The sequence below is a fragment of the Canis lupus genome, chromosome 34, assembly GCF_048164855.1.
Source record: "Canis lupus baileyi chromosome 34, mCanLup2.hap1, whole genome shotgun sequence".
Taxonomy (NCBI): domain Eukaryota; kingdom Metazoa; phylum Chordata; class Mammalia; order Carnivora; family Canidae; genus Canis; species Canis lupus.
Window position 1 is genome coordinate 28,948,663 of NC_132871.1, and position 25,504 is coordinate 28,974,166.

The 25,504-nt window shown below is 35.1% G+C and overlaps 1 long non-coding RNA gene across 4 annotated transcripts in view; it reads left to right on the forward strand.

Moving 5' to 3' along the window:
• The first annotated feature begins 1,285 nt into the window (after nt 1-1,285).
• Nucleotides 1,286-25,504, forward strand: part of LOC140624143 (uncharacterized) — a 40,631-nt gene continuing 16,412 nt past the window's right edge. For all 4 annotated transcript variants that reach the window (XR_012023671.1, XR_012023672.1, XR_012023670.1 and 1 more), the window contains exons 1-2: nt 1,286-1,780; nt 8,418-8,577. This is a non-coding gene — a long non-coding RNA (uncharacterized lncRNA). The remainder of the gene's footprint in view (nt 1,781-8,417; nt 8,578-25,504) is intronic.

Sequence of the window (25,504 nt, forward strand, 5' to 3'; positions counted from 1 at the left end):
AGCCTGATGCGGGACTCGATCCCAGGACCCTGGGCTCACGCCCTGAGCGGAGGCAGATGCTCACCCACTGAGCCACCCAGACACCTCAACGTGGCCTCATTTGATACTTGAAATCTGTTTTGAGATTTAGCTGCAGGTGTTTCTTTTGTTTTGTTTTGTTTTTTGTTTTGTTTTGTTTTAAAGTAAGGTGTAAGGTAAGTTACAAGAAAGAAAGAAAGAAAGAAAGAAAGAAAGAAAGAAAGAAAGAAAGAAAGAGGAAGGAAGGAAGGAAGGAAGGAAGGAAGGAAGGAAGGAAGGAAGGAAAGAAAGAAAGAAAGAAAGAAAGAAAGAAAGAAAGAAAGAAAGAAAGAAAGAAAAAGAAAGAACAAAGGAAGGAAGGGAGGGAGGGAGGGAGGAAGGAAGGAAGGAAGGAAGGAAGGAAGGAAGGAAGGAAAGAGAAAGAAAGAAAGAAAGAAAGAAAGAAAGAAAGAAAGAAAAGAAAGAAAGAAAGAAAGAGAGAGAGAGAGAGAGAGAGAGAGAGAGAGAGGGAGGGAGGGAGGGAGGGAGGGAGGAAGGAAGGAAGGAAGGAAGGAAAGAAAGAAAGAAAGAAAGAAAGAAAGAAAGAAAGAAAGAAAGAAAGAAGAGAAAGAAAGAAAGAAAGAAAGAAAGAAAGAAAGGAAAAAAAAGAAAGAAAGAAAGAAAGAAAGAAAGAAAGAAAGAAAGAAAGAAAGAAAGAAGAGAAAGAAAGAAAGAACAAAGGAAGGAAGGGAGGGAGGGAGGGAGGGAGGGAGGAAGGAAGGAAGGAAGGAAGGAAGAAAGAAAGAAAGAAAGAAAGAAAGAAAGAAAGAAAGAAAGAAAAGAGAAAGAAAGAAAGAAAGAAGAAGAAAGAAAGAAAGAAAGAGAAAGAAAGAAAGAAAGAAAGAAAGAAAGAAAGAAAGAAAGAAAGAAAGAAAGAAAGAACGAACGAACAAATTGTATCCCGGGGCGGGGGGAGGGGGTACTTTTATTTTGATTTTCCTTTTTTAGTTCCGAACATTTTTTCCTCTTAACCAAGACGTCCATAGAATGGTGCTAAATTCAGGTCACACTCTACGTAGGGCCCCGTGCGAGGAGCCGGGCAACATTCTTAGGCTTTTCTCCCCGTTACCAGTAAAAGCCCAGGGCCTCGCACACACCGGAGTTCAGTGAGCAGTTCTGGAGGAGGTGCAGCTAGAAGAAAGTCATGATTCGCCTGGATCGTGTTACGCAACAGGGAAGGAAACGGAAGAACGCACGGGGCCGGGGACGGGCCGTCGCGGGGCCGCGCACGGGGCGAGCGAGCGTCGGTTTCGGGGAGAGTCACCCCGGCTGAGGGCGGAGCAGGCCGTGAGGGCGGCAGGCCGGGGGCGACGAAGGCCTGTAGTTGACTGAAGCGAAGCGGGACACTTCGTCACGTTCGTGAGGGTCGCCGGTTTTCTGTGTGGAGGTTAACCTCGAGGGCTCACGGTGCAACTAAGGAAATTCGTTGGGAGGCGACTGGAAAGACTTTAGGCCCGACTTCGTGCTGGCCCGGGCCAGAGCGTCAGCGGCGCGGCGCTCGGCCCCCGTCGGACGTCACGTCACGCAAGAGCCCGCGGAGCGGCGCGGACGCCCCAACCCCCCCGGGCCTCTCGTCAGGCGCACGACGGTCCGCAAGTTCCTGCCGGCGCGGCCCCGGCGCTCCCCCCGACTTCCGGTTACTTTCTGCACGGGGGCCCTCCTGTGCGTCGGGCCTGCTCGCGGTGTGACGTCCTCACAGAAGGCTGCCGGAACAGGGCCTCAGGTAGACTTGCATTATTTCACTCTTGCCTTGCTTCTTCTTTTTTTTTTTTTTTTTTTTTTTTTAAGATTTTACTTATTTATTCATGAGAGACAGAAAGAGAGGCCGAGACCCTGGCAGAGGGAGAAGCAGCCTCCATGCAGGGAGCCCGACGCGGGGTCACGCCCTGGGCCGACCGCAGACGCTCAACCGCTGAGCCCCCAGGCGTCCGTTGCCCTGACTTTCTTCACTTCATAGCCTTTATCAATACCCATTTTTTAGATTATTTTTATTCTCCCTTTCCACTTTTAAAACATAAACATAAAAGAAAATATCCTATTTGGAAAAAAAGAAAAACTCATTCCAGCTTGACATGAAAATTGCTGTAGATGTTAATGATGTGACTTTACTGGGAAAAAGGTCTAAAATCTCAGAAATGCTAATTGAATTCTACAGTCATTTACAATTTGTGTTCTGTATCTTGTTCATTATGTTGTTTTCCATCAATTTGATAATTACATTTAATCATAAATATAAGAAAAATTACTAAACCTACATGTAGCTTCCCTCACATTTACCATTTCATCACATTAAAAAAAAAGAAATTTCTATTAAAAAAGGGGGTACCTAATCATGAGATCCACTACATTAGTGATCTAATATTGTCAATGTCTTCTTAGCACTGAGTATGTTCCTGGTCCCTAAATTAATTCAAGCAGTTTACTGAAGACCTTGGGGCCCCTGGGAGGCTCAGTCCACTGTGGCCTTCAGCTCAGGTTGTGACCCAGAGACCTGGAGCGTCTGGTGGGCCTCCCTGCTCTCCCTCTGGGCATCCCCACACCCCCCAATGTGGTCTTTCTTTCTTGCTCTCTCTCCCCCTCCGTTTTTCAAATAAATAAATAAAATCTTAAGGAAAAAAAGAAGTTTACTGAAGACCTTATATCTACAAAGCGACACAATTCAATTAGACATTTTTCTTGCCTTCAGAAAACTTTTAGTATTTTGCTATCAATTTCAGAATGGACATCTTAACAATATTGAGACTTTTCATCTATAACCACAATGTTTCTGCATTTATTTAATTTTTTAATCAGTGTTCCAGATATGGATCTTGGACATACATCTTAGATTTATACTTAAGTGTTTCATGGTTTTGATGCTATTTTAAATGGTACTTTTTCCAAAGTTCCTTAAATTTCCCATTCTTTTCCTATTCATATATTGCAATGCAATTGATTTTTGTATATTGTCATTATATCCTATGACTTTGCTTAATTTACATTAAATTTTTTGTAGATTCTCTGGAATTTTCTAGAAAGTCCCATCAATCTAAAAATTAAGACAATTTATTTCTTGTTTCCAATCCATATGAATTTCATTCATTTTTCCTATCTATTCCATTGTTAGAATCCCGAATATGATGTTGAATAGCGGTGGTAAGAAAAGATTTCCTTTCTTTATTCCATGTCTTAGGGTAAAAAAAAAAAAGCAGTATTTGAATAATGAAATATAATGTTAACTCTAGTTGTTTTGTAGATGCACTTTGTATAGATAAGTATTTTCCGTTATATGCTATGGATATTGTGACTTACAATTGATTGGCTTATGGACATTGAACTGGCCTTGGATTTTCAGGATAAACCCCACTTATCATGAAATATTTTTTCTGTTTACATATTATTGGATTCATTTGCTGGTAGATTGTCAAGTGTCTTTGTATGTATGTTCTTAAGAAATAATGGTCTACAATTTTCATCTTGCCTTTGCTTTTCGTAGCAAAGTGATGCTGGTCTCATAAAATAAGTAGTAAATAGTCACTTCTCTATTTTTCAAGAGATTGATACTATTTCTTCCTTAAATGTTTGGAAGAAATTAACGGTTGAGCCATGTTGTCCTGATATTTTCTCTGTTGGAAGACTCTTAGCTACAAATTCAAATCCACAAATAACAGAACAGTTCAGGTTATATATTTCTTCTGTAGTTACGTTTTGATGGAGACTTTCAGGATTTTATCCATTCCCTTAAAATTCTTGAATTTATAAGCTTAAGGTTATCTATAATATTCCCTTACTGCCTTTTTATTGTCTATTAGATCTGTAAGGATGTCCCGGTTAAATTGCCAGTATTGGTAATTTTGACACATTTTCTCTCTGTCACTTGTTCTCTGTCAATCTCTCTGTGCTTGGTCAATGCTGGCTAGAAGTCTATTAATTTTATTGAACGTTTCAAAGAACTAGCTTTTGACTTGGCATTTTCTGTTGAAGTTTTGTTTTCAATTTTATTGATATATAATCATATGTTAATTATTTCCTTTCTTCTGCTTGCTTTGTATTTAGTATTTGTTTCTAGTTTCTTAAGGTGGAATGTTAGATCGAGATGATTTGAAATCCTCCTTGTGTAATTCATTGTATAGTTTCTATTTTTATTTGTACTAATTATATAATAATATATTTCATATATAATTATTATTTTATAATAAATTATAATATGTTCTATAATATTCATATTATAGTTATAATGTTCAATTTAATTAATTTTCCTGCTAAGCACTGCTTTAGCTGCCTCCCTTAAATTTTGAAGTTTTTTTTTTTTTTTTTTTTAGGATTTTATTTATTCATTTGAGAGAGAGAATGCATGAGCAGGAAGGGCAGAGGGAGTAGGAGAAGCAGACTCTCTGCCAAGCAGAGAGCCTGAAGTGGGGCTCAATCCCAGGACCCCAAGATCACAACCCAAGCTGAAGGCAGACACTTAACTGACTGAGCCACCTGGATGCCCTGATATGTATTTTTTTGGGGGGGGTATTAAATGTTTTATTTATTGTTATTAAAATGTTTTCATAATTTAGTAGACAAAAAATGTTATCTTATTGTTTCAATTTGCATTGTTTTGATTTTTGGTAAGGTTGAGCATTTTTCCTAGCTTAAGAGTTTTATTTCCTTTTTTTTAAAATTTATTTTTTATTGGTGTTCAATTTACTAACATACAGAATAACCCCCAGTGCCCATCACCCATTCACTCCCACCCCCCGCCCTCCTCCCCTTCTACCACCCCTAGTTCGTTTCCCAGAGTTAGCAGTCTTTACGTTCTGTCTCCCTTACTGATATTTCCCACACATTTCTTCTCCCTTCCCTTATATTCCCTTTCACTATTATTTATATTCCCCAAATGAATGAGAACACATAATGTTTGTCCTTCTCTGATTGGCTTACTTCACTCAGCATAATACCCTCCAGTTCCATCCACGTTGAAGCAAATGGTGGGTATTTGTCATTTCTAATAGCTGAGTAATATGTATTTTTTAATGCATTTTAATTTTCATTCAATTAAAAATGTTTCTACTTTCTCTGGTGAATTGATCTCTGACCCATTTTTTTTTTTAATTAAAAAGATATGTTGCTTAATTTCCAAATAACTTAGGGTTTTCCCACTATCTTTCTGTTAATGATTTTCTCTTTAACTCTCTTATTTTGTGGGGGAGAGGGACAGAGGCAGAAAGAGAGAATCTTAAGCAGGCTCCACATCCAGGACAGAGCCCAAGGTGGGGCTCAATCTCACAATGCTGAGATCATGACCTGAGTTGACATCAACAGTCAGACGCTTAACTGACTGAACCACCCAGGCATCTCCATACTCTAATTCCTTTTTCATTAAAAAATAGAATCTATATGATATCAATATATATTAATTTCCTTGAAGTTTATTTTATTGCCTAGCATATAGCTACCTTGGTGAATGTTTCACATGGTCCTGAAAAGAACACCTGTCCTGCTGTTTCTCTTTAATTCTCTATTAGGCCAATTTGATTTATACTGGTTTTGTCTTTTTTTTGGGGGGGGGGGTTCTTTTATGTCTTTCCTGATTTTCTATCTACTGTTTCTATTTATTATTGAGAGAGAAGTATCGATATCTCAAAACATAATTTTGAAATTCTCTGTAGATCCCCCCCCTCCATTTCTATCATTTTTTGATGTGTTTTGATGTTTTGCGAGGCAGTACATTCACACTTAGGATTGTTACACCTTCTTGGTGAATTCATCCCTTTTGTCGTCATGGAATGTCCCTCTTCATCCCAGATACTAAATCTTATTTTTAAGTAATAAGTCCTATTTTAAAGTCTGCTTTATCTATCCGCAATCACTACAAGTTTTTTTTAATAAATGTTTATACAATAAGTATTTTTCATGCCTTTATTTTTAACCTCTCTACATTTCCATATTTAAAATATACTTCTTGAACTCAGCATATTGTTAATCTACCCTTCTTCTAATAATCTAACAATCTCTTTCTTTTAATCTGTTTGCTTAGCTTATTTACATCTAATTTACTATTATGATTGGATCTAAATCTATCAACTTCCTACTTGTTTTTTTGTTTGTTTGATTATTTTCTCCTTTCTTTTTAGGCCAGTTTTAATGTAACTGAGTATTTTTTTGCAGTTCTATAGAAAGTATAATACATTCCTAGTGCATTTACAAAAGGCCAGCTCTTTTAGGTAAATAAACAATAAGATAAAATACTTTAATTTTCCCAACTATCAGGAAATCTTCATTTCTTTGTATGGATTTGTTTCTGCATGGCACTGTAGTCCTTTATGTCTAAAAAACTTCCTTTAAAATTTTTGTGATGCAGTATAATGCAGTATAAATTTCTTCATTTGAAGGGGAAATCAGCAATATGAAGAAATTTACATTATTAAGGAGGTCTGTACCAGGAAGTGAGCTATTATCAGAGAAGATAACTTTTACCCAAAAACTCACCTGGGTAACAGAGCAACTCTTGTTTTCTCTTTTTTTTTTTTTTTAAGATTTTATTTATTTATTCATGAGAGACCCAGAGAGAGGCAGAGACACAGGTAGAGGGAGAAGCAGGCTCCACACAGGGAACCCCATGTGGGACTCAATCCCAGGACCCCAGGATCACACCCTGGGTCAAAGGCAGGTGCTAAACTGCTGAGCCACCCAGGGATCCCCCAGAGCATTTTGTTTACCAAACATTTCCTTCTCTCACCTACCAGTGTATTTAATACCACAACCACAGAAGGCCCAAACCCCTATCTCTTCCTTAGTTGAGAATGGTGTATAAATCGGAATGGTGTGGGTGATTTTGAGTCTCAAATTTTTGTGGAACTCCCATAGGTACGTAATTAAAATAGGCTGTTTTCTCCTGTGAATCTTGTTTGTCAATTTAATTCTTAGATGAGCCACAGATCCTCTTCCTCTTTCTCTGGTATAATCATGCACTTAGAGTGTGGACTGTTTGCTGGAGGATGTTTCTCAGTATTGCTCCTTTAAGAGCTCTGAGACCTCTTCTGGGTACTTGCATCTCAGAGACGATCTCTATCCCAGGTCTTGCCCCTCTCTGAGGAGACCAACCTAGCTTGTAACTCTGCTACCTAACCTCCTGCTTGGGGGTGGGGTCTCTGCTGGTCCAATTCAGACCAGTCTTAGGTAGACCTGTGCCACAGTGACACAAGACATCCAATAGTTTACACTTAGGACAATTTCATTCTGTTTTTTCAAAAAAGAAAAAAAAATAGGAATTTTTACTTAACTTTTCCCCAGGGACCACAGGTCTTCAACAACTCCGTGGGGCTCAACTTAGTGGGGCTGACCAGGTTTGCTGCTAGTTCCTCACCAGCGTAGCTGAATAGCTTTGCTCCTTAAGAGGAAAGAGGCCTGAAGGGGCTTCAGCCTCTCCTCTCTCACAGATCTGAAATTCTTAAGGTAGTTTTTTTCCAACTTCTTGCCCTGCCCTAATCTTTTTCTTATGCACCCCGGAAGGTCAGTAGAGAAGATCCCACTAGTGGATGTGAACTCCGCTTATGTCTGCTGCTCCCAGGGATTCTAGGACTGTAATCTCATGCTCTCCCGCATTCATCATTTATCCATTCATTAGAGATTTTAGGTGAATTCTTTTCCCTACTTGAAACAAAAGCTCTTCTGATTCTTGCTCCCACAGATACCCACTGTTCTTGCCTCACCTCCCCATGAAGGTGTATCTCTCTTTCATTTGATTTCAGACAACGTGGTTAACTTGAGACTTCAGTTTTAGTACGTTCAACAAAAGTTATGATTTTGAGGATTAACTGGCTTTTTCTTTTATTGAGTGACAGCTACACTTTTTAGTTTTCTCCACCTTAGATAGAAACCAGAAGTAGTTTGTTAGCAATGACATACTTCTCACATTAACCAGTTAATGTGTTGATTTCTTTCCTCTTCATTATTTTTTGGATTTCATTTTTTTCTTTTAGTTTCAATTTCCTTCTGTCTGAAGTATATCTTAGTATTTTAATTTTTTTAAAGATTTTATTTATTTATTCAGGAGAGACACACAGAGAGGGGCAGAGATACAGACAGAGGGAGAAGCAGAGTCCCTGTGGGGAGCCTGGTGTGGAATTCGATCCCAGGACCGTAGGATCATGACCTGAGCCAAAGGCAAATGCTCAACCACTGAGACACCCAGATGACCCAGTATTTTAATTGTTAATAAATTATATGTAACTGATAAAATCTTTCTGTATTCATTTGGATGGCATTGTCAGTTTACAGTTTAGGTAGAGAGATACTTTTAGGTAGTTTATATTTTCTTCCTGACTGTTTTTGTTTTCTCTTTGCCTTTAGCTTATTTTTGTTTTAAGATTTTATTTATTTATTCATGAGAGACACAGAGAGAAGCAGAGACACAGGCAGAGGGAGAAGCAGGCTCCCCGCGGGGAGCCCGATGCAGGGACTCCGATGCAGGGACTCCATTGGATCCCAACCCAGGACTCCAGGATCAAGCCCTGAGCCAAAGGCAGATGCTCAACCACTGAGCCATACCAGGTGCCCTTTCTTTGTCTTTAAAATTAGAAATTCTATTATAATGAATCTAGGGTTTTTTTGGTTTGCTTGCTTATTTGTTGTATTTAACTTGTGCATTTCAGAGCTCAGTGAGTTTTCAGAACAAACCTGAGAACTCCTCTTTTTTGCTTATTTGTTTACATATTGGAAAATTCCCAGCCATTATTTCTTTCTATGTGTCTTCTTCCCAATTTCCCTTTGTCTCTTTCTAGAAGTGTTAAGAAATACATGGTGGATTTTCTCATTCTACTTTTCATGCCTTTAATCCCTCATATTTTCTAGCATTTTTGTCTGAATTCTGTTTCATTTCCTCAAATCTGTTACGCAATTCACTTATTTTCTCTGAATGCATCTATTTTAATCCATCAATTGTATATATTTTAATCCATCTATTGGGTTCTTCTCTTCAGTGAGTACACTGTAGTATTTCTTCTATTCTAACATGCATGTTTTTATATTTAACACCTCTGAAATTGTGATATATTTCATACATAATTACATATTAAAATTGTTATCACCAAATGTGTGTTATTATTAAGTGGTCATTGTTTCCACATGTATAATTAAAAGCCTTAGTCTGAAACTTGTAGAGTGTTTGTGAGTCCATTCATTTAAAAAATCTTCATGTAGATTTTGGGTTTAAAGATGGAATTATATTGCTCTTAGTGAATGCCAAATAACTGGCCATGCATCATACCTACCTCTTATCTTTCTCATAGTTACATATGTTACCTTTAAATGGCACTTCATTTTCTTTTTAAAGATTTTATTTATTTATTAATGAGAGACACAGAGAGAGAGAGAGGCAGAGACACAGACAGAGGGAGAAGGAGACTCCATCCAGGGAACCCAATGCGGGACTTGATTCCGGGTCTCCAGGATCACACCCTGGGCTGAAAGCAGGCACCAAACAGCTGAGCCACCGAGGGATCCCTAAATGACACTTCATAGGGCCAAATGGATCATATTTTACTTAAAAAAAATACTTATAAGCTAAAATAAAATGATGATATAATTTTCTGTCATTTGTCATTTAGTTAAAAGTAATAAAAATCAACCAGTATTTTTTAAGATTTTATTTATTTATTCATGAGAGACACAGAGGGAGAGAGGCAGAGGGAGAAGCAGGCTTCCTTGGGGGAGCCCCATGCAGGACTTGATCCTGGGACTTCAGGATCATGCCCTGGGCTGCAGGCAGGCGCCAAACCGCTGAGCCACTCAGGGATCCCAAACCAGGATTTATTGAGAAGCTACTATGCCATGTCACTAGGTATATATGATACTGGTTAAGAAAATGGCACTTGATTCAGGCACATGCCAGCAGACTATTTTTCCACTCTTCCTAATGACGTGAACCTAATTTTGAGATTAACACATTGCTACCAAGAATAAATTCTATGTTATCCAGCCTACATTATAGATATAGAAGGCCATGCAGATAGATTCTGGACTATCTAATATAAGGAGAAAAGTTGTGTGGTACTTACTGGAAGGTGCCTTCAGAGGATGAGACAAATCCTGTTTTCCTTCTTCACTTTTCCTACTGGTTGAAATATCAACGTAACGATTGGATCTCTACTTGATATCTTTGATAACTTGGTGATCTGCTGAGTAAGGCAGGAGAGAAAGAGAGAATTCTGATTTCCTGATGGTACTTTGGAGTCACCATGGTAGCTCCAGCTCTGGTCTTTTTTTATGTGGCTGTATATATGTAATTTTGTTAAGGCACTGATATGTTTTCTTGTTAGATGCTGATGAGCTAATCTTAGCTGAATCATCTTTTAACTTTTCATCTTCTCATGTGTAACATTTGTATAATTACAGTAACTATTTCATTAGGTTGTTTGTTGTAAGGAATACATAAGGTAATGTATTAAATTGTGAAGCCCGGTTCATGGCAAATAAAACCTGTTTTAAAAATGTTAGCTATTTTTATGCATTGTAAAACAATTGGTAAGGTGGTTTCTTCCTTTGAGAACCTCATTTATCATGAAGTCCATATTTCTCTCTTTTTTATCTTCTACAATCCATGAAGCCAATAATAGTGTGATTTGAAAATTATTTGAACATATAAAATTTATCAGACTAGCTAAAGAATATATTTTATTCCTTTTCAAAGCATTTTATTAAATGTTATTTTGTTCGAAAGAAAATTATTTCTTGTATATGATGCATATGTCATTTATGATTACCGTACAGTACAGTCCTTCCATGTATAAATAAAGTCCACTCAGACTTTTGTAGAGGAAACTAAGAGAATTTTATTTGTCTTTTTTTAAGCATAGGTACTATACAGTGATTTAGGCAAAAGTTTTAATATGCATGTTCAAAATTTTGGAATAAAGTGTGGTTCTTTAATACCTATAAAATTGTTCTACTTACAGTGGCTCCGTCATTAATTTTCTACAAAATATTCCTGGAAGATCAACCACTTTTTAGGTTGAGTGAAAAATGTATAAACATGGGGGATTTTATTTTAGCCTACTGGAAGCCAGCCATTGAAATTTCACATCCTTACTCGTTTACGTGAATCCAAAGTTACTGACAACCCTGGAATTACATTGCCTATGAGATTACATATTTTTTGAGCCAACAAGGAGATATCTGCATGTCAGGAATGAGTTGCATTGTTGTGATTGACTATGTGTCCCCATGTATTAGAAGGCAGGGTAAATGGTAAAGAGAATCCAGAAATCTTTTCTTTGAATCCATATCACAGATAAGGTGTCTTCTGAATTAGTCTAATTCTCAGTGGGTGTCGAATCACAGAAGCTTCTGCAGCAGACACATAAAGAGACCTAATTTTGTTGACGACAGAATGCACATGTTGTGTTATGGAGGCTGTCTTATCACAGTCCTTGCATACGTACAGCGCAATTCTGCAATGCCTTTGATAAGTACTATTTCTTATTTTATAGAAAAACAGTAAGTAGTGACATAAAGCCCATATAATTTGCTGGCTTGTATGTTAAAGCTTCGGATAAACCATCCTTTCTTTTGTCTTGTCCCCCACACTTGCAGAGCAATCCCAAAGTCAAATTGCTGTACCTTGAGAGGATTTTTTATACTCTGGCCCCCCAAATAATACCCATTGAACGTGTTTTATTTTTCCATACCTTAAATGTGATCTTTAACCTACTTCTTTCTTCATTGTGTTATCCATGAGTGAGGTGCATATATAAACCTTAAGATGCCTGTTTTGGTCAACGAGACATACATTTTAACATCCCCCCCCCCCAAAAAAAAAGTAATATTGAAAATGATGTTTTATTGACTCAGAAAGTGAAAGTGTTAATTATCCTGTGTTGGAACAGCACTTACCTTAATACTGATGTAAAGGCAGATACCATATTTATCTTAAACTACCCCAGAGCAAAGAACCTGTGAAGAAGACAGTTACCTTCGGAACCATATTTATCATGTAAATAGCTCAGGAAAGGATACTGCCAGTTACATCTTTAAAATACAAAAATGCATGCATCTCACTATTTTGTAAATGCCAGAGAGATGCAGCATCCGTTAGAGTTAACGGTGCGGCACTTTTGTGTTCAGTAGCATGAATCATTAATCATGAGACAGGCCATATTCTTGTACTGCTTCTGCTTTCATTACTTGGCCTAATTAAACAGTTCTCTGAACTGGAATCTCAGATTCCTCTGTTACAGATTATCATTAATTATGGTGAAAGTGCTCAGAGATGTTGGACTCAATTATATTCTACTCAACTCTGGCATCGTGTGATTCATTGCGCAGTCTGCTCTGCAGATGTACTTTTCTTATCTCGCACTCCCACTTTTGTAAATTGGGCTCTGGCAGCCAACAAACTAAGAGTTATGTGCTGCGTTTTCATTAAAAACATGTTGGAGAAGCAGAGACCAATTAAGGATTCTGTATTTTATAAGGAGTGATGAGATGAACGGTGGATTCTGGGAAAATTAGCTCAGTGAAGAAGCAATCTCAATCCCATTGTATTGCTAAATTTGGCATCTATTTTCTGTTCAGGGTTCAACTGGTGAAGTCTCTGGCTTGAAACTATATATATATATATATATATATATATATATATATGATTTAAAGTATATCAATGTATTGCTAGTCAAAGAAAGAAATTCAAAATTTTGTTTGATACTGTGTGAGCTACTGGAAAACATGCCCAGTGGCATATGCCAAGCACATTATACCTCCAAAGATACTAATTTCATCAATTTTGACAGTAATTTTTCATGCTCTCTAATGAAACTTGTTCCATGAGCACTTGGTCTAGGCAGGGTGGAGTAGTATATGGCATAGACTGAGCCAGAATATCAGGATTTGCAGGCTTTTCGTAGTATTTGAGGTGTGCGTTTGGAGGAAAAGGAGTGTATGACTTAACATATGGCACATGCAAATCAAATTATCCCAAAGTAGTTCTATTGCATCTAGAATTTATTTGAGGAGTCTCTTTTTTTCTTCTTTCCTTTCCTCCTTTTCTTCCTTTAAGAAAAATGAAAAGATTTTCCTTTTGCTTTGAATATTGTGGAAATTGTGTGCATTTCAAAAATGCGTTTTAGCAATTAAAAAAAAAGCAGCAAACCTTATGATAGCATGATTTCTAAAGTTTTCCCATTGGCTACAAACCTACACAAAAAAGCCAAATGTTTAAAATGAATGGCATTAAAACATTTCATAGAAAGACAATGTGTTTATCTAATTTAAACTTGAAAACTACAAAAAAGAGATCATTTTTAATTATAGATTATCCATTAAGAAGTTGGATGGATTTTGATAGCTCACAGATCATAATTAGGAGATTTATAGAAATTAAACTACAGTGATAAAGTATGCAAACACATTTGGGAAGAGTCTGAGAAGGATATCCAGTTTTCCTTTCTTAGCATGCATTTTAAATTATGATAGAAATGATCTGCTTTTAGAACAGCTGTTCTTAAAGTGAAATCCATTGTCATTCAATTTACTTCTACTGTCATTTCTTTTTAAAACATAACAAATTATCAAGATATTTACCTGAAAATATTTATTTAATAAAAAATGAGTATTGATACTGATTTGGATAATATGGAAAGTTTGTGTTATTGATAAGAAAAGATAATTATATAGTTCAATAGGAAGGTTTTTTCAAAAATGTGAAATGGTAGGATATGATTTCACATCTCATTTATAAGGAAAAAGCTTCAGAGCTCTACTTACAAACCAATCATTCACTTAATTGCTGCAAATGGATTAAAGCCAATGTTTCCTACTTGGTAAACATATTATTCTTACCAATATGTGAGAAAAATCTATAAACATGATTTGTTCAAGGTAAATATGAGGTGAAGGATGCTCCCTTCCACTATCTGATTCCACTTGAAAAGGATAGTGCCAAATCAAATTGTGAAAATCGCTGCCTTTTCTCCCTTTGTTTCTCCTATGAGAGGTTAACAAAAATAACACACGAGTAACTCTTATCACAAAGCTATTCTCAAGGGTGAAATATGGACAGCAGTGTCTTGGTTCAAGTTAACTCAACTTGTCACATGTTTTATCGTTATTGCTAGTTTTCTGTTTTAACAAATATTACCTTTTTCTATCCGACATTAAAAATTGTTCTCATTCTCATCTTAAAGCCACTGTCCTACATTTAAAAATATGTATTGTATCTATTCGCTCACAAGAGCAGCTCCAAAAATGAAGTATAAATCCTTTGTCCTATTTTCATTTTTTCTAAAAGTTTCTATTTTGATATTTTCTAAATGAAATTTAATTTTTATGATTTCCATTGACTACATGTCCCTTTCTCCTGAATGCAGGTCAGGAAGAAAATAGAATTAAAACAATGTGGAGGGAAAAAAAAAAAAAGTTCTAGATGTAAGCCTTTTGGCTTAACAGTTTGTAGGTTTTCATATCCTGAAGTAGTTTCAGGTTTTAATATATATGAAAATCAGTGGTCTTGTATCTATGCATATGTGTCATCTATAATATAATTTTGACAGATGGTGAGCTGGATAAATCTAGTCCCTGACTATCGAAAACCTTGGCTTGACTTGCACTCTACCAAAACTTGTTTAAAAAGGCATTCACATGTATTTATTTTTTAAATAAAGATGCATTTTCTGGCCTGCCCTTATTTCTCATTGAGATGCTGGCATCCCCATCTTTGACGGTCCCATATACACATTTTACCTGAGCTGTTATGATTTTTTTCATAGGATTATTCCATGCATAATGTTGATGACTATACTATCTATATCTCCTCCTTATTAAAAATAAATATGTTACCTTGCCCCTGTTTGCACCATCTAAAATTCTGACAACAATATCTTAGTTAGAAAAATACAAACCTAGAAACCAGGAAGCAGTTTCTCCCACTAGCAGCTCCAGACAGACTGCTCATTGAAAATGTAATACACTGCTGCCGTGTCACAGGTCAGCTGGCAAATGGCAATCTGAATTTTAAAAGGAATATGAATAAAATTCTGTTTTATTTTGAAAATGAACTTTCTGCCCTCCATCATGAATCCAATATATGTCTTAATCTTCTATGCTCTTGAAGCCTGCGGCTCCTGGCTGAGTCCTTTGACTTCTGAACCTAATAAGGAAATAGGTTGTTTTCTCATCCTCGTCTCATTTTTAGAAGGGCTGAAACAAACAGTCCCCTATTTCAAATGTAATTGACAAAGCATAAAAACATGTATGTTATATAATTTTAGGTTTACAACCAAGCTCAGCACTGGGATGTTTTATTTTTAAATTTGATTAAGATGTTATACCTTTGGAAATGTGCTGTCAAGATTCAAAATCAAAATTTCCAAGTGTACGATTACATGTTTACCTTAGAACTGTACATGTGAGGCTGATAAAGGATAGAAGAGATAACGGTACACTTCAATTGGGAACATTTTCATTTAACCTGAACATTATTTGTAGCCACAGAGAGAGATGTATAAGCAGAATCTTAAAAATATATTTATGGCCATTGTTGCTGTTTAAATATCAATGGGGTGTGTGCTGTGTGTGTAGCTACGTTGCTTGTTTTTTTTTTTCTAAATAGAAGTTAATTCATCATTATACTCATATCTTCCTAAATTGAATGTTTCCACATTCATTTAAATTCATGACTTCTAATTAGAAAATAAAATGCTCTTCTTTCCAGAAAAAATAATATTTTGAGTTTTGAGTGTTTGTCCTCTTATTTAAAAATCTTAAGAGTGATATATTGCCAGGTCTTAATTACTCCTGTTCTTTTTTTTTAATAAAATAATTATGGGAACCACTTTCTAAAAACACTGAAAATGAGTGGAAGTAGGCATGCTATGCTGCTATCATATCTCATAATTATATTTGTGTAGCATCACAATCTAACTAATCATTCTAAGGAAATAAATGCTGACATTTCATTGAATGTGTGTGCAGGTTGCATGAGAGAGGCACACATGCACACTTGAACAGAGAGTTATTTTAATAGATTATTTTTAGGCCTAAAATTTGTCCCTGTTTTTCAGAATACAGCTATATTTTAAATTTCTCGGAGTATTATATGGTCATTCTAAGCTTATAGCAATTAATATATTTATGATGACACTTTAATTATTAAATATTACAAAGACCGAGAACTTTTTTAAACTTAAAACAGCTATAGTCAGTCCCCATCCCCTTTCCTGATATTCCAATAATACAAAGGTTCAAATAAAACATAAATTGAAATGAACTCAATAGAATCACTTACAGATCACCAAATAACTATTGAATATCCAATGCAGTCCAAATGTTGAATTAATAACTATACAAAGATGAATATGACATGATCTAGAAACAAAAAGATGGATCTTTTAGTTGAGGTGATCAGATGAATAATATGATAATTGCCATCCAGTGAGACTAGTAAAATACAAGAAGTAAGTAAAGTTGAGTTGGAAGCACACAGCAGGGGAGATAACCTGGCTTGGAGGAAGAGGAGCTCAAGGAAAGTGTTGTGGGAAAAGTCATGCCTAAGGGTATTCTTAAGGGAAGAGATGGAATAAATTACATAAACTGAAGGTTAGATTATCTTCCTATAGAGTGACTATATTATGTAAGCATGAAGTTTTTAAATGTGTAAGGGAAGGGATTTATATGTATGATGGGTAACTGAAAATATAAACTATGGATTCCACAGTGTGCATTACTTCTTAACACCAATTCTACTACTTCCCCATTGTATATCAGCCCTGTAGTTTGGAAGAAATTAGTCCCAGGTACAGAGATATACGTTGCTTAGAGTAAGCCAAATTAAGGTATTTGCATTTCTATGGAGAGTTATTTTTCTAGAAACTTAGCTTTATGTAAATCATCTTACAATGAAGCCTTTAGAGACATCTTATCTTATTTCACTTGTGAGTACATGACCTGGTTGACAATCATACTGCAGGATAGAGATTTTATTTCATGGTCAACAGAATAGTGAACTCTTTCTTCCATTAGTATGAAGGCAGTAAGGATCCTAGAACTGTAGACATCATGTCTACATTCCAAACTAGAAGAAGGACAAAGAGTAAAAGGGTACACATGCAACTGAGTCAGCCTCCAATCACCAGAAACCATACCCAATGAAGTATGTTTATATCTCAGTGACCAGAACTGTGTCTGATGTCTACACCTAGCTTCAAAGTAAGTAAGAAATGTATTTTTATCTGGCACACATACACTCCAAATAAGTTGGAATTCTGTTAGTAAAGAAAGGAAGAATGACTATTCGGTAGCATACTGTGTCTAATATACAGTCACGGACTTCAAAGTGTTTATGTCTACTATGGGTAGACATATTAAAATACAGCCTACTTGAAATTCTACTTTAATAAGTGTATCAATAATATATTGCTTAGGAGAGAATTGTCTTTACATGGTGGGCTTTTACTTGTAAGAGTTTAACGGATTACATTTTCCTCTACAGAAATTCAAGGCAGTTTCTACTTCTAATACACAACAAACTCCAACATGATAGAAAAACAAATACGTAAATGAACTAATAATTTCTAAATGCCAAAAAGTGACATTATGTCTGGACTGATTCTCTGATGCTGTTTCAGAAGAATCAGCAAAAGCAAAACCAAAGTAGAAAGCCAATGCCATGTTCATGATCTTGAGGCTTTTCTTTGGAAACACTTTTAAGCTGCTTCTCTGGGAAAATGGTGAAGCATAGTGCCCAATAGCCTTGAGGGTTAACCTTTTCAGGAGTTAAAATGTACCTTGTTAAAAAAATTCTGTAGCCACTTAATGGGAAACGATGACAACTGCCCCAGCTACCTAGAGAAAGCAATGGGTCCTCCATTATTATAGGGCATCCCAGTACAACATCTTCTGCAGAGTTTATACAATTCTCTCAAGCATGGAATTTTTATGTGACAGAAATATCACCAAACATCTGATGTTGGACCACACCTTGGTATTAAGTGAAACTAGTAGCCAGGATAACACATTGGAGAAATCTAAAAAAATAAAATAAAATAAAATAAAATAAAATAAAATAAAATAAAATAAAATAAATATATATACATATATATATAAAAGTTTAGTTAATAGTTAGCATATATATCAAATAAGAACAGGTGATTATAAGAAAATGAGAGAGTTTGGAAATGAAACAATATGCCTATTGAAATAAAAATTTTGTCATGATATGAGTTCTAGATAGTAGAATGGATGTAAATAAGAAGACAAGAAAATCTGCCTTAACAACATAAAAAGACATAAAGTATGAAATTGAAGTTGAGAAGTATAGAGAGTATATTCAAAAGTTCCAATATATGTCTAAGAGTAGGTAAAAAATAAGATAATAGAATTAATAAAAAGGGGGTGGAGAGAAGAAGATTGCTTACATTTTTTTTCCTCACAAAACACAAGAAAATATTTTACTAAGAAACATCAGATCGTTTTTTTCAAACCACAGTGTTTTTATAGTTCATGCACAACAGAATGAGAAAAAATTTGGCCTCGAATTTCTCAACAAAAAGAGAAATTACTTTAAATCCACAGTGCTTTTCCTAGCCCTATAACCATACAAAAACTAAGACAAAATAGATTTTAGTAATACAGCAACAAAAGGAGTTAACCTATTATACATGCTAGTAGAAAATTCACTTCAGAAAGTAGAGAAGAAAAGAAAGAAAGAAGAAAAAAGCAATAAAAATGAATTCAAGTTAAAAAAACAATGAAGGGCAGCCCGGGTGGCTTAGCGGTTTAGCACCACCTTCAGCCCAGGGTGTGATCCTGGAGACCCAGGATCCAGTCCCATGTCAGGCTCCCTGCATGGATGGAGCCCGCTTCTCCCTCTGCCTGTGCCTCTGCCTCTCTCTCTCTCTCTTTCTTTCTCTCTCTCTGTCTCTCATGAATAAATAAATAAAATCTTAAAAAAAAAAACAATGAGCAACCCCAATTAAACATGAGTCTAAATATAAATATTGAAAGTATTAAGTATTTACTTTAATAACAGTGTAAAATTATTATTCTAGATTATAGAAGTTTGAGTATTGGTCAGGGATGTTTGGCAATAAAAGTTAAGCAAAATAAAACTATATGAACATTCTTATCTTCAGTGTAGTGTATGAGATGGCGGAGAATATTTTCACAGGTGAAAAGGTAGTAGAAGACTTTTTTGACAATAAAAATAGTCAAAAGAATATGAAAATTTGACTTTTTCAAAATGACACTTAATAGACAATTCACACAAATACAAACAAAAATTGAATGGCCAAAAATCAAATGAAAAGATTCTGACATTAATATTCCCCATAAAAATTCTTATTGAAAACATTATGTTACTATGCATCTACTTTAGAGGGGCTAAAATTTAAAAGACTGACAATACCAAGTGTTGACATAGATGTGAAATTGATACGCTGCTTGCTGGAATGCAAAATAGTACAGCTTGTAAACTACTTGGCTAAAATTAAAAATAAAAACAAAGCCAAGAATTGAAAAGAACTAAAATAAGCAGAAATTTTATAAATTTTCATGGGAATATAAAAGGCACAACTATTTGAAAAACTGTTTTAACAGTTTTTAAAATACATTTAAATGCACATAAGTCCAATCAAGCCATTCTATTATTAAATATGTCTATAGTAGAATAAAAATGTGTCACTAAAGACCCAGCAGATATTCAAATAGCAAGGAATACTATGAAACTATGAACATAAGTTCCAAACTTAGATAAAATAGAACAATTCTTTGAAAAGCACAAGCTACCAAACTCACTCAAGATGAAACAGATACCATAAATAGTCCTATACTGTTAAAGAGATGGAATTAAATTTACAGTTAGAAAACATTCCAGTAATGTTTAGGCCCACATGGTTCACTGATGAACTCTAAAAGCATTTAAAAAACAAATAAAAAGCAATTTTGTACAATATAGTCCAGAAAATAAAAGAGAAACAATTCTTATCCAATTTTATGAGGCCAGAAATACCCTGATTTAAAAATCAATGAAGACAGAACAAAGACAACTACATACTGATATCCCCATGAAGATAGAAAATACTTGAACAGAGTATTACCAAATCAAATCCAATATTAAAAAAGCAACACATCATGACCTAGTGGAGCTTATCCCAGGAATGCAATATTCAATATTTATAAATTAATCAATTAGTTGATCATAATTTACAGGATTATATCAATTGGTACAGAAAAAGCATTTGACAAAATTCAAAACCAATTTATGATAAAACTTTTAGCAAACAAGAAGTAGAAGGGAACTTTCTCAATATGATAAAAAGAATTCTAGAGAAAAAAAAACCCTACAGCTGATATCATACTTACTAGTGAAAGACTAAATGCTTTCCTCTCTGCTTCTCCCTCTGCCTGTGTGTCTGCCTCACTCTCTCTCTCTCTCTCTCTGTCTCTATGAATAAATAAAATAAAAAATCTTAAAAAAAGTGCTTTCCTCTCAAGATAGAGGATAGGACAAGAATATCAGTCTCATAGCTTCTATACAACATCTTATTAGATTTAGTCAACTTAATATGAAGAAAAAAAAAACCAGAAGTATAAGATACACAGAAATTGGAAAAGAAGAAATAAAACTCTTCCTTTGTATGGACATGACTGTCTACATGGAAAATCTTAAGGAATCTACCAAAAAGAGAATTGTAGAACTAATGCAAGAGTTCACCAAAATTACAAAATACAAGGTCAACAAAAACAGAAGGAGCAATTATATTTCTATATACTAATAATGAATAATTGGAAACAATTTTTTTCAAGATTTTATTTATTTACTCATGAGAGACACAAAGAGAGAGGCAGAGACAAAGGCAGAGAGAGAAGCAGGCTCCCTGCAGGAGTCGATCCCAGGACTCCAGGACCATGCCCTGGGCGGAAAGCAGGCACTAAACCGCTGAGCCATCCAGGGATCCCCAGGAAACACTTTTTTTTAAATAACATATCTTGTAGCTCTTGAATCATGAAACATATACCTACAAATCTAACAAAACACTTAATGGGACCTGTATGCTAAATCTACAAAACACTCATATGAAAGAAGATCTAACTACATGGAGAGACATGATGTGTTCATGATTTGAAAACTAAAGTTCAAAGACCTGAATATTCACCTAAAAGTTTAACACAATTCTTACCAAAATCCTAGCAAAATATTTTGTAGATATAAGCAAGATTACTCTATAATCTATATGGCTATTGTCTTCAGAATTTCATGCCTATGTGATTCCTGTATGTAAGCCTATTAAATTTGTTTTTTCTTGTTAAAAAATTAATAATAAATAAAATTTATATAGCAAAGGAATTAAAATAGCTAAAAGAATTTTGAAACAGAAAAATAAGGAGAGCAGAATTATCATACCCGATTTCAAAACTTATTATACAGCTATAGTTAACAATATTGTGTGGTATTGGTGGAAGGATCAACATATAGATCAGTGGGACAGAATAAGGAGCCCAGAATAATATCACACAAATACAGATAGCTGACATTTGACAAAGATGTAAAATCAGTTCAATGAAAGAAAAATATTCTTTTCAATAAATAGTTTTAGAGAAATCCAATATCCACAGGCAAAACAAACAAATAAACAAAAAAACCTTGAAATTAAACCTCATATCTTATGTAAAGAATTAACTCAAAATGAAATCACAGACTTCAATATAAATGTAAAACTATACGACTTTTAGAAGATATTATATGAGAATATTTTTGAGAACTAGGCCTTGCTAAAGAGTTTCTAGATATGACACTAAAAGTATGATCCATAAAAGAAAAAAAAATCAATGGATATTTTTGGAAATCACATATATGACAAAGGATTTATATCCAGAATATGTACCAAATTCTCTAAACAGTAAGAAAATAAACAACCAACTTTAAAAACTGGACAAATGACTAAAATAGACACTTCACCAAAGATGTACAGCTGGGCAAGAAAGACATGAAAAGTTTTACAGCATCATTTGCCATCTGGAAGACGCAAATAAAAACCATGATGAGTTAGCACTACACACCTGGTTGAATGGCTAAAATATTCTTTCAGAAAATACCAAGAAGAGCAAATGTTGGTAATAATATGGAACAGGAACTCTTATTTACTGCTGGTGGAAATGCCAAATGTACACTTGGAAAACAGTTTGGCAGGTTCTTACAGAATTAAATCTACTCTAACCTTATGTCCCAATAATCCTACTAGTGGACATTTACCCCACAGAAAGGGAAATTTGTGTTTTTGCCCAAACCCATGTAAAGTTTTTATTTATAGTAACACTATTCATAATCTCTAAAGCTGTAAACAACCTTAAAGCCTTTCAATAGGTGAATGGTTAAACAAACAGTATTGTATCCATACAATGGAATGCTATTCAGCACTGTAAAAGGAATGGATTAGCCAGGTGATCAAGGTTAATATCAATAGTTGATAGTAAGTATCCATGATATTTTGTGATGAATGTGGCATTTTATTTTTGCCATCTTCCCAAAGACCCATAATCTTTTTCTAATCATAAGAAAAACATCAGACAATTCCCAATTGAGAGGTGTTCTATAAAATGCCTGACCAATGTCCTCAAAACTATAAAGACCGTCAAAAATAAGGGGAGTCCGAGAAACTGTCACAGCCAAGAGGAGCCTAAGGAGACATCAGCAAATGTGATGCAGTATCATGAATTGATACTTGGCACAGAAAAAGCATTCTTTTGAAGGACTTAAATATACTTTTTATATTGATAAAGTACATTATTTTATCTGTGTCTTTCTACCCTAAAATACATTATTATTGATTACATACAAGATGAGGTGAAGTATTTGTAAAGTATCCGGTAAAAATAATTAATATACAATATTCTACATGAGATGGAATCTTATGAACCTTTAGGTCTGAAGTGTTCAATTGATCATCTAAATTGTACTGCCCTGAATGGACTTAGAGTTGTTCCTTCAAACCATGTTTTAAAAAGGAAGGATTGGGCAGCCCAGGTGGCTCCGTGGTTTAGTGTTGCCTTCAGCCCAGGGTGTGATCCTGGAGACCTGGGATCAAGTCTCACGTTGGGCTCCCTGTATGGAGCCTGCCTCTCCATCTGCCTGTGTCTCTGCTTCTCTCTCTCTGTCTCTCACAAATAAATAAAATTAAAAAAAAAGAAAAGAAAGAAAGGATTTTACATATTCCCAGAATTTGTGCAGAAAAGGGAAAGCACATTATTGGCAATTTCTACTTCTCATATCCAAAGTAATGAATTCACACAAAATCAGGAACCCCCCCCCCCCAAAAAAAAAATCAGGACCTTCACGTTAAGTAAGCATAAAAAGGAAAAAAGAAATCCTGGATTGGAGATATAATAATATCCCTGAATAACGGTTAGGCTAATTCATCAACAGCAAAGGAATTCAAGTGGTCAACAGTCTTGAAAAATGCTTTATTGGAATGTGTGATTTATGTGCAGAAGATGTGTTTGAAAAGACCACAGCTTAAAAACTGGTTTTTGAACCATCTCAACAACCAATTGGAAAAAAAAAGAAAGAAAGAAAGAAAAGAAAATCCCTAATGGACTTGACTTCTAATGTAACCAGAAGCCTGGTGTAAAATTTCCTTTATAACATTTTCCATCACAGAAACTAAAGAGAACAAAGCTATTATATTTGGAAATTGTTGGAGTCTGAAGTTTCAGAGGAGGAGAAGCAACAGTTTTTAGACATGTGGGGTGACTTCTTTTTTGGTTTCATTTGGAAGAATATGGACTTCACAGTTCTTGCAAGTACACCACAGAGCGTTCAAGTCTATACACTTGTCATGGTGGAGGAACCGAGAGAAACACACATGGGAAAGGAGAACGGACGACAGGAGAAAGAGAGGAGACCTGAGAAAGAACTGGAACACGACATGATTCCGTTAACGAAAGGTAAAATGAAAGAAAAATGAATAATGTAAGGACTTTGTAATATCTATATTGGTTCCTTAATAGTGATAAATATACTAATATAAGAAATTAACGGGATCCCTGGGTGGCGCAGCGGTTTGGCGCCTGCCTTTGGCCCAGGGCGCGATCCTGGAGACCCGGGATCGAATCCCACGTCAGGCTCCCGGTGCATGGAGCCTGCTTCTCCCTCTGCCTGTGTCTCTGCCTCTCTCTCTCTCTCTCTCTGTGACTATCATAAATAAAAAATAAAAATAAAAAAATGTAAAAAAAAAAGAAATTGACAATAGGACAACGTGGGTATGAGATTTATGAGGATTCTGTATACTATGTTTATATTTTCTTTATCAAAGAGGTCATCTTACAATGTAAACTTCACTAAAATATCTTTAAGTGCATGGGAAGAAACCTTACAATTAAAGTCAAATGTGAAAGAAAATATTTCAAAACAAAATAAGAAGCTAACTATTGATATGTACAATTAGCTCTTGATAGGTAACTATGAATCTTGAAGACATTACTCTGAGTAATAGAACCAGTATCAAAAAGTATGGTGTATGGTTCCAGTATGTTCTCAACAAGACTATAGTGATAGAGAACACCTCGGTGAGTTTCAGGCATTTGGAGTCGGTGAAGGATTTTACTACAAAGTGGTAACACTAGGAAATTTTATGATATAGGGGAGATAGTTTATATTTTTTCTGTGATTGTGATAACACAAATCTACACATTAAATTGAATTGTTAAAATTCAAATAACTGTACCTCAAAAAAAACAATTTTATGTTGATTAAAAAAAAATAAAAAGTAAAGAAGCAAGTTACAAAAAATGTGTATAATATGCCACCTTTGGTGGGAAGGGGTAAGAAAAAAGGACATACAACTCTACTGGCTTCTGTTTGCGTAATAATTATCTGGAAGAATAAAGAACCCACTAACACCGTTACTTGTTGGATTGAGCTGGAGGGAGGTTTTTCATTCTTCATCTTTTAATATTTTTGAGTTTGTTATTTATTTTGAAATTCAATTAAAGAGGAATATATGCCTACATAAAGATTTTTACAGGAATGATCATAGCAATTTTATTAACAGTCAGAACCTAGAAACAACCAAAATGTACATGATAAGAGAGATGGATATACAAGATATGGCATACCCACATAATGAAATATTACTTGGCCTGAAAAGTAATATGGATTATCTCAAAAACATTATGCTAAGTAGATAAACTCAATTACAAAAGATAACATAAATACAATGTGGTTCTGTATGTATATAAAAATCTAGAAAAGGCAAATCTACTCAAGTAGATTTTAAAATGGATCAGAGGTTTGCTGGAGTGGAGGAGGATGGAAACTCTAGGAAGGAGTTGATTGCCAGTGAGCTTGTGGAAACTTTTGGGGTGATTAAAATGTTCTATATCTTGATTGTGGCAATGGGTTACACAAGATAATATATTTGTCAACTTTTACCTAAACTTATACTTAAAATGAGTGTATTTTATTGTATATAAATAAAATTCACCCAAAGGTTTT